The sequence below is a fragment of the Pseudorca crassidens genome, chromosome 6 (genome assembly GCF_039906515.1).
Source record: "Pseudorca crassidens isolate mPseCra1 chromosome 6, mPseCra1.hap1, whole genome shotgun sequence".
Lineage (NCBI taxonomy): Eukaryota > Metazoa > Chordata > Mammalia > Artiodactyla > Delphinidae > Pseudorca > Pseudorca crassidens.
The window spans coordinates 123,453,538-123,463,569 of record NC_090301.1 but is presented as its reverse complement, the minus strand read 5'-3'; the positions used below and the strand labels follow the sequence as shown (position 1 = coordinate 123,463,569).

Here is a 10,032-nt window from a genome sequence, read left to right as displayed (position 1 = left end):
ACCCAGGAAGATGAGACAGGTTAGGGTTAGAATCCAGGAGGGCAATCAGGGACCAGGAAACCAGACTAGAAGCTAGAAACCAAAGAAAATGGATCAGAGGTGAAGGCAGACATGAAGAGTTGATTAGAAAGTTCACTGTCTAGGCTGGTGGTTCTCAATCCTGGCCACACATGACAATCATCTGGGAAGTGACCTGCCCTTCATCACCTCTCAGATTTTTTTCAGGTTTTTCCAGTAGGACTTTTATGTCCATACTCCAATGGAGACCTCCCTGCCAAGGGCAATAATGATGTTGATATTCAATTTCCTAAATTTAAAGAATACTTTTTTTTTCATTCAACTTATCTAACTTCCAACAGAATCCTATGCAGTCAATCCTCCTCCTCTAAACTTTTTCTTCTCTTGGCTTCCATGACACCATTCTTGACACCATATATATATATATATATATATATATATATATATATATATATACACACACATATATATACATATATATGTATATATATGTGTGTATATAGATATAGATATATGGCGGCTCATTTTTGAACTTCTCTTTTGACCTTCTCAGTGTTGGGATATTCCAGGAGCCCATCTCTTTCCCTCTCTCTTCCTCTCTTCTCTTGTCTTCCCCATCTCACCACCCCTCTCCTCTTCTCCCTTCTTTCCCCCTCTTCTTTTACTTCCCTTCTCTTTATTTTTCTCCTCTTTCTAAACATCTATACTCATATCCTGTGTGACCTATCAATGTCCATGGCTTTAAATACCACCCATACACTTAGGAGATCTGAATCAGTCAGGATAGACTAGATTCTGTAGTATTAACAATTTCCAATTTCATCACTGTAACATACGTAAGGTCTGTTTCTTGCTTGTGCTACAGATCCAACTTATGTCAGCAGGAGTTTTTCCTCATTGTAGTCCTTCTGGTTGGAGTCATTATCTTGATAGAAGCTCCCATTCTCACGACAGCTGTGAAAGGGGTGAATTGCTCATTGTCTCCTCTGAAGTGTTCTGCTCTGAAAGTGCGATGGATACCGTTACTGTTCCATTTTCCAGATGAGAAACTGAGTCATCAAGAGGCTAAAGTGAGAAGTGAATGCAGGCTGTGTATCCAGAGGTCTATTGTGATCACTCATTTATGAATGAGCACTAAGGCTCAGTGAGGTTGGGCACTTGCAGAGGGCCACATAGTTCTCAAGTGCTTATGAGGAACTCTAGTCTGCTGGGCATCAAAGCCCTCGTCTGCCATCTCATCATGCCACCTGTCAGTGGAAATCCATTCTTACTTGTGAAGGAATCATTGTCATCTCCTAAGAATGCCAAGTTTTACTCGAAGGAATAACTTACTAACAATAGCTAACATGCACTTGTGTCTTACAGGATTTAGCTTACTTGACAACAGCTGTATGTAAACAGCACTGTGGAGTAGTTGTGATTATTCCCATTTTAGAGTGAGGATTGAGAGCTGGAGGAGGGAGGCTTCCTCTAAGGCCACCTAACAAGAGGAGGTGGAGCAGGGGTCTGAGGCTGGATAGGTGACCCCTCACCTTATCACATGACTTCAGATAATTCATTCAAAACGTGCTTTTCCACCAAGACATGGAAATGACCTCAATGTCCATTGACAGATGAATGGATAAAGAAGATATGGTATACGTATACAATGGAATACTACTCAGCCATAAAAAGAACAAAATAATGCCCTTTGCAGCAACATGGGTACAGCTAGAGATTATCATACTAAGTGAAGTAAGTCAGACAGAGAAATACAAATACCATATGATATCACTTACATGTGAAATCTAAAAAGTGACACAAATATGAAGCAGAAACAGACTCATAGACATAGAGAACAGACCTGTGGTTGCCGAGAGGGAGGGAGTTGGTGGAGATATGGATTGGGAGTTTGGGGTTAGCATATGTAAACTATTATATATGGAATTGGTAAACAACAAGGTCCTACTGTAAAGCACAGGGAACTATATTCAGTATCCTATGATAAACCATAATGGAAAAGAATATTAAAAAATGAATGTATATATGTGTACAACTGAATCACTTTGCTGTACAGCAGAAATTAATGCAACACTGTAAATCAACTATTCTTCAATACAAAATTTAAAAAATAAATAAGATAAAACAAAAAAAAGTGTGCCTTTCCAACCAGGTACACATTAACTGTTGAGATCCACCTCCTGCCTCAACATCAGTGGATATATTATAGTCAGTGTGTGAGATGGGCCAGTCCTGCAAGTTTGGCAGGCGTAGATGTAGAGGCATGGTTCTGGGAGGGGGGTCTGGGCTAGAACCGTCAGTGGTCATTTTTCACAGCCAGGGACCCCTCCCCTTAGAGTAGCACATACTTCATAGGTTCAAGGCAGGGGGATTTTGTATGCTGAGGGAACAGCTGACAACTTTCCTAATCTGGAGAAATTAGGCCTCCTGGGCTTCCTGTTGCCCATGGGTTGGTTCACCCCCTGAGTGGCCTCATTCCCTGCGACCCCCCACCCAACATGTGTCCTCTGTGCTTCATCACTCTGGAACTACCTGGCCCCTCCCCCTCCTTTCCCTAATTTCATCACCAGTCGTTGCCATGGCATCCTGGTTTTGCTCATCCTAAAGTGTAACCCTGTTTCCATTTTTTGACACAGCCATTGTCCCATTTTCTTCCCTTTACGTGGCTTTGCATTCGAATCTGCACAGCACAGGAAAAGAGGACATGTTTTGGGGTCAGACAGATTTGGGTTGGAACCTTGATTTTGTCACCTAGCAGGTGAGTGACCTTGTATGTGTCATTTCAATTCTCCAGCCGCAGTCTCTGCATCCATACAATCGGGTAGTCACATCTACCCTGCAGAAGGCAAGACTATGTATAAAGGCAACACAGAGTCTCTGGTGCAAGTGGCTGGTTCACAAATGTAGGAATGGCAGTCTTTTAGTCCGCTGTTTATTGAGAAATTAATATGTGGCAAAAACACACTTGCATATGCACATAAATGGATACATACACAGATATGAAATGTATTTAGTAAGGTTGCATATTCACACATGCCACTGTCCAGGTGGATGATGCATAATATGTCCCTTCTTTATCCTAGCTAAGTTTCCTTCTTGAGGTCCAAACCTGGCCAGCTAGTAAGAAAACAAATTGCCGATTAAAAAATTACCCAAACTTCTTTTTGGTTTCATGTCCTTTTGGTTTAAATGTATTGCTTTAGGTCAATGCTAAGACCCTCAGTATCCATTCTTCCCTTTCTCTATCTCAAGACAGGGGACTGTGTGTAGGAAGAGCTTACTGTGAGCTCGTGGTGGTGGGAGGGAGCATGCATTTTCTTGGAGCTCTTGCTATGTTCTTTGTGCTAACCATTCCTTCCCCTCTGGGTCACTGATCCTACGGTGGGTATTTGCCATTGCTTGGTTGGTGACTTCAGGTAGACCTCAGTGCTCTCAGAGCCACCTATACTCCTGAGACCTGGCCTTGTCTCTCCTCGGGAACCCTTCACCCAGACAAGCTGCCTCGTGACCCACCTTCCACACGCCTGCTCTGGATGGTAACAGAATTACCACCCCATGTGGTAAAGGGGAAAAGGAATAGAAAGTAGAAAGCTTTCTGGAGGATGCTTGTTTCAGGGTGGGATGAGTTAAAAGAGTTTGAGGCCCTTATATATTTTTAAAAAGTTTATTGAGAGAAGCCAGCACAACTCCCTTCAACTAAGGAGATTCTAAAAATAATAAAGGCCTTTTTATCCAATAGGGTCATGTAAATTTTTTGTTCCATTTGGAATAAAGCAAGCATGTGAATTCCAACCCCTTTTTAATCTGTCACTCGTGTATAATATGTCAAAGGGCTGGTGCCAAAAATGCGGATTACATATGAGTGAGTTGGACGACTTTTCCTGACATAAGTATGCCTTAAATTACATACTGTTCACTTGGTTTTTAAAATGTGGAGTTCTATTTTTTTGTGGTTGTCAAATATGTCTTGGAAAGCTGTAAAATTTCTCAGTAAGGATCAGAAGTTTTCTGCCGAACAAAGTCGACGCTACTCTTTTGGTGCTCCGTGTACTGCTATTTGGAGATCAGTGAGGTTTATTTGTGTTTCATTAATCATTATTGCTTGAGGTTGAATAATAATCACCACAGAGATAATAAATATCCCGTGCCAGTCTGATTTCTTAAGAGTTGCCAAGAGGTGGATGGACATCGCAAACTGAAACCTGACGTCTGGGGACACCATGCCTGGGGTGGAGGAGGTGGAATCTACACGCTGTGATTTCAGAGGCTCGTGGAGATGAGGTATGCTCACACTACAGGGATAATTGAGGTCTGAATTGTCTTTTCATGGGACACACTGAGCAGGAAGTAAGGGAAAGTAAACTCCCTCACACAGGGTTAGCACAGAGCAGCACTTATGTTGTATCTACTAAGAATGAGGCAATGGACCATAGGTTCTGATTCCTGTGTCCTTTTATCCCCACAGGGATGCTGTGAGGCTGCGGTGCCACTGTGGGTCCCGGACGACTGAGACTCTGACAGGTGAGCTCAGGGACCCCGGGTCAGGCAGAGGGTGAGTGGCTGAGCTGCCCTGGGCACCCAGGTCTCTCTCAGTCCCTTCAGGCAGGGCTCACAGCACCACTCAGGAAAGCCTTACTGTTGCATTTTTACAGTGAGGTTTCCAGAAGTGAAAAAAGCTGTCCAATGTCTCCACGTGTGTTTCTTTTTTTGGCATTTCCCCAACTCAGTAAGTGACAGGGCTTGGATTTCACCTAGTTCTGCAAAGTAAAGCAAAATTAATCTTCAGGCAAAATCTGTCCCAGAACGTCAATATGTAAAGCAGGGATAAAAACAACATTAGTATATACTCATTTTGTAAATCTGTATTATAACATTTACTAGTAAAATTAATCAATGAGAACAATTAGGGTATCTTGACAATCACAAACATTTAAAAACTGTTTAAAATGTAACTAATAGTTTTACATCAGCTTCAGCATCCAATTTATTTCTTAGTTTCATGGTATTTGAAAATCTCAAATTTAAAAATATGACCAGTTGAAAATGCTAAATTCTTTCTACAAGGTCCAGGTCCTCTAGCTGACTCAGGGGAAGGTTGACAGGGGGCTCCAGGTCACAGCCAGGTGTGCTGAGCTGCACATAAGCCCTGGACAGGACCCTGAGAGGTGTCTGGGCAGGAAGCCTTCCCGGTTCACCTCTGGGCCCTGGTTTTGGAGTCCCCTCCTTGGCCACACTCACCTGGAGCCTGCGCTGGCCCTCATTGGCAGTGTGGTACACCGGCCCACCACGCAGAGAGACAGATGGGTGTCCCCATCGACCAGCTCCTCTCTAATCTCTGGGGTGGGGCTCTGCAATGACCGTGACCAGCAGCTGGCCGAGCCTGGAGGTATCAGAGCCCTGCTTGGCCATTATTGTTTCTTCTGCCACGTGACCTTCTGCTCCTAGATCGGGCTCAGACCTGTGTCTGCTCAGATATATACCTGGGAAGAAAGAGATACACCTGGAGGGCTTGGGACAAACCCCGGGCAAAAGGGTACTGCCTCAGCTCTCCACATCCCACCCAGCCAGCTTTGGGGTATGGACATGACTGGCTCACCAGGCTCTGACCCCACATCAACTTGCTCTTGCTTGAAGCAGACCCACCCCACATGACCCCGCCTTCCACACAAACAGAGAGGAGACATAGGGCTACCTGCGTGGGATCAGAGTGGTGGCCTGGCCTGTCCTGGGTTTCCTTGTGTCACCTTTGGGTCCCTCCAGGCAAACGGCCAAAGGTGTCTGGGACGAGAACTGACCCAACATCTGCAGCATCAGAAAAGGCTGTCACCGCGGGCTTTCCTGAGGCCACAGGATATCAAGACATCAGGACACAGAAGAATATGTCCATTCAAGCGTCTCCACCCCAGTGAGCTGAGTAGGGGACTTCTCTAGAATGTGCTGCATGAATGGTTACCTGGGTTCCAAGTTCTGTTGGGCTCTATTGCCAGGAAAGTGAGGTCACTTCCTGGGGTCGCTTTACCCGGCTTCCTCCTCACACAAAGCTCCCCAAGGGCCCCTATGGGCTGCTGACTGCTCAACCCTCACCCCATGCCGTGTCCATGCACAGTGACACAAGTGGGGAGTCCTGGGTTCATCTTCCCAACACACAAGAACAGAATAGGCATGGGCCCACGCCCATCTTATCCTTCTCCACCCGACCAGCCCCATCATGTCAGAAAAATATGTCCCTCCTCCTGTCAGAAGACAAACACCAGGTAAAAGACTTAGATGTTAAGCAGACCAGAATATTGTTTTGAGCTATAGACACTTAAAAAAAATGGCAGAAATGAAGCAAACAAAGCCCCCAAACAACAAGTGCAAGAAGGGTGGGCTCACCCTTCCCCTTTTCCTTCCTGGAAGCAAGAGATGACATATCCATCACCCACTGCCCCCTGTGGAAGACGTCCTCCCTCTGCAGGAAGGAGAGTAACATTGTTACTGTCAAAGGCAGAGAGTGAAGAACGGGAGGATTCTGTACTGACCTTGCTCCACAGCATTCTCATCCTCCTTTGCCCCCCTGCATAGTGTAGTTCCTTTTCCACGTCTGCCTCTCTTTGTTCAACCCAACAGAAAAGCATTTAGGCTTTGCCACTTCTCTGGGTCTCTCTTCATTTCCTTAGGAGCCTTCCCCATGTCATATAAAACTTAGGGAAAATAAATGTGGATGCTTCTCTCCTGTGAATCTGTCTCGTGTCCATTTAATTCTCATGACCAGTCATCAACGCTAAGAGGGTAAGGTTTTGCCTTGGCAACGTCTTCCTTGCCGTATACTCAATTTCTGCTTCCTTCCTTGCCTTGATTCCTCAGTATGCTGACATGTTCTCAGCTACCGGCTTCAGAAGCTCTGTGAACATGGGCTGTGTCTTTCAAAATGAAGCACATTCTTTCCATACCGTCCAGCCTTTGAACTCCTTGGTATCAGTGGACCCAAATGAGTGGAATGCTACGTCCATAGAAACCTGCACACAGCCGTTTACTGCAGCTTTATTCATAACTGCCAGAAATTGGAAGCAACCAAGATGTCCTTCAGAAGGTGAATGGACACATAGACTGGGCGACATCCATGCAACAGAATATTCTTTGGCACAAAAGAAATGAAGGGGATATGGAGCCATGAGGAGACAGGTGGGCCACCTTAAATGCATATCACTGAAAGAAGCCAATCTGGAAAGGTGGCAGAGCTTAGGGTACCAATGATATATGACATGCAGAAAAAGGTAAACCATGGAGAGAGTGAAAAGATCAGTGGGTTGCCAGGGGTTTGCAGTGGAGTTGAGGGGTGTGGGGGGGTGATAAATAGGCTGAGCACAGAGGATTTTTAGTGAAACTATTCAGTATGATACATTCATGATGAGATGCATTTGTCAAAACCCATAGAATGTACACCACCAGGAGTGAAGCCTAACGTAAACTCTGGACTCAGGTGATCATGAGGTGTCTACGTAGATTCATCAGTAGTGACCAGCACACAGAATGTTGATAGGATAGTTGGGGATTGGGGGGACCTGGGCGCCTGTGTGGTGGGGCTGGAGCTGACAGCAACAGGAGAGCCGGGCGCATGTGGGACCTCTCGGTACTCTGCTCAGTTCTGCTGTGAACTCAAAACTGCTTTAAAAAATGGTAAAGCCTATTTAAACCAAGAAACAAACAGACCTTCCAGTAGCATGCCATGGCTGGTCCTCTTCGAGTCCTCCACGTGTCTGGGCCACTTGAGAGCCAAACTTCAGTGGACAATGTCCTTTCAACATGCACCCTTTCAAAGTTTCATCTGACACCCGCTCTTTATCTCATTTGACACTTTTCTTTTTCTTCTTTTTTTTTTTTTTTTGGTACGCGGGCCTCTCACTGTTGTGGCCTCTCCCATTGTGGAGCACAGGCTCCAGACGCGCAGGCTCAGCGGCCAGGGCTCACGGGCCCAGCCGCTCCACAACATGTGGGATCTTTCCGGACCGGGGCACGAACCTGTGTCCCCTGAATCGGCAGGCGGACTCCCAACCACTGTGCCACCAGGGAAGCCCGACACTTTTCTTTTTTAAGATAGTCGTTTTTTTCTTCTTTTTTAAAAATTGAAGTATAATTGACTAGTAATATGATACTGATTTTCTGGTATACCACATAGTGATTCTACATTGTTATACATTACAAAATGACCACCAAGATAAGTCTGGTTACCATGCATCACCATACAAAATTATTACAGTATTATGGACTCTATTCCCTATGCTGTACATTACATCCCCACGACATCTGTTTTATAACTGGAAGTTTGTACCTCTTAATCTTTCTCACCTATTGCATTCATCTCCCCAGCTCCCCCCAACCTCTGGAAATCAGCAGCTTGATCTCCGAATCTATAAGTCCACTTCTGTTTTGTTGTGTTTGTTCATTTGTTTTGATTTGTAGATTCTACATATAAGTGACATCATAAGGTATTTCTCTATCTCTGTCTGACATGTCTCAGCATAATAGCCACTAGGTCCATCTATGTTGTTGTAAGATTCTTTTTCCTTTATGGCTGAGTCATATTGCATTTTATATATATATATATATATATATATATATATATATATATATATATGAAAAATACATCTGAAGATATATATTCATATGTATACATGAAATCTTTATCCATTTTTCTATCTATGGACATCAGGGTGGCTTCCATATCTTGGCTATTGTCAGTAAAGTTGCCATGAACATAGGGGTGCACATATCCTTTTTAATTCGTATTTTTGTTTCCTTGAGAAAGATACCTCCAAGTCTTATTCCTGCCTCATATGGTAGCTCTATTTTTATTTTTTTGAGGAACCTCTGTACTGTTTTCCACAGCGGCTGTACCGATTAACATTTCCTACAAAAGTGCATGTTCCCTTTTCTCCACATCCTTGTCAATACTTATTTGCTGTCTTGTGGATGATACCCATTCTGTCAGGTGTGAGGTGATATCTTATTCTGGTTCTGATGTGAACTTCCCTGATGATAAGTGACATTGAGCATTTTTTTCATGTGCTTGTTGGCCATCTGTATGTATTCTTTGGAAAAATGTCTAAGTCTTCTGCACATTTTTTAATTGGGTTGTTTGTTTTTTGGAGGCTGAGTTCTATGAGTTCTTGGTCTATCCTTATCAGATACATTGTTTACATATGAACCCCTTATCAAATATATTGGTTTCTCTTGTTTGGTAGGCTGCCTTTTTGTTTTGTGGTTGTCAGTGATGGGGAGTGGAAAGGAGAGAGTGGAAAAGTGGCATGAGTGCTGGGACTTGAAGGATGACTAGTGCTTTTTCAAAAATGTTTATAGTGACTTTATTCATGTTGCCCCAAACTGGAGAAAACACAAATGCCCTTCAACTGTTGAATAAACAAATTATGGTCTATGTGTACAATGCCTTGTTAGTCAGTTAGTTAAGAAATAAAAGCAATTAATCAATAAAAACAAAGCAACTATTAAGACATGGAACTAAATGATAAATCTCAAATGCATTTGCTGAGTCAGAGAAGCCAGATTCAAAACTACCCTCTGTGTGACTCAGTCGATATGACATTCTGAAAAAGGCAGAAACATATAGACAAAAATCAGATTAGTGATTACCACTGGGATAAGCATTGACTACAAAGAGGAGAAAGAGAACTTTGGGGGAGATTTTTTTGTCAGTGAACATTTTGGGTACTTATACAGGTATATATGGGAGGGCAGGAAGGAGGTTGAGGCAGGGGTGGGCTGGGGGCTCCTTGGGGCTCCGTGGATGATGGTGGGACCCTAGCACAGGCTGATGGAACAGAAGGAGCATGTACAGCAATGCTCGTGCCCCCCACCCCACAGCATCCCTTCTCCCGAGCCTTCTGTGATGCTGACTTAGATTCTTCCTGGGGGTAGGCACAGCCCCAAATCCGGGGCAGGGTCCTGGGTGGCTGAGTCCCAGGGCAATCTGTTGCCTCAACTGCCCCTGACGGAAGCTCCCTCACCCTGCTAATA

The 10,032-nt window shown here is 44.1% G+C and overlaps 1 long non-coding RNA gene across 1 annotated transcript; it reads left to right on the top strand.

Moving 5' to 3' along the window:
* The first annotated feature begins 4,189 nt into the window (after positions 1 to 4,189).
* Positions 4,190 to 6,718, top strand: LOC137225924 (uncharacterized). The gene is made up of 3 exons (XR_010944090.1): positions 4,190 to 4,299; positions 4,484 to 4,539; positions 5,779 to 6,718. It is a non-coding gene; the product is annotated as an uncharacterized lncRNA (long non-coding RNA).
* Positions 6,719 to 10,032: the final 3,314 nt, after the last annotated feature.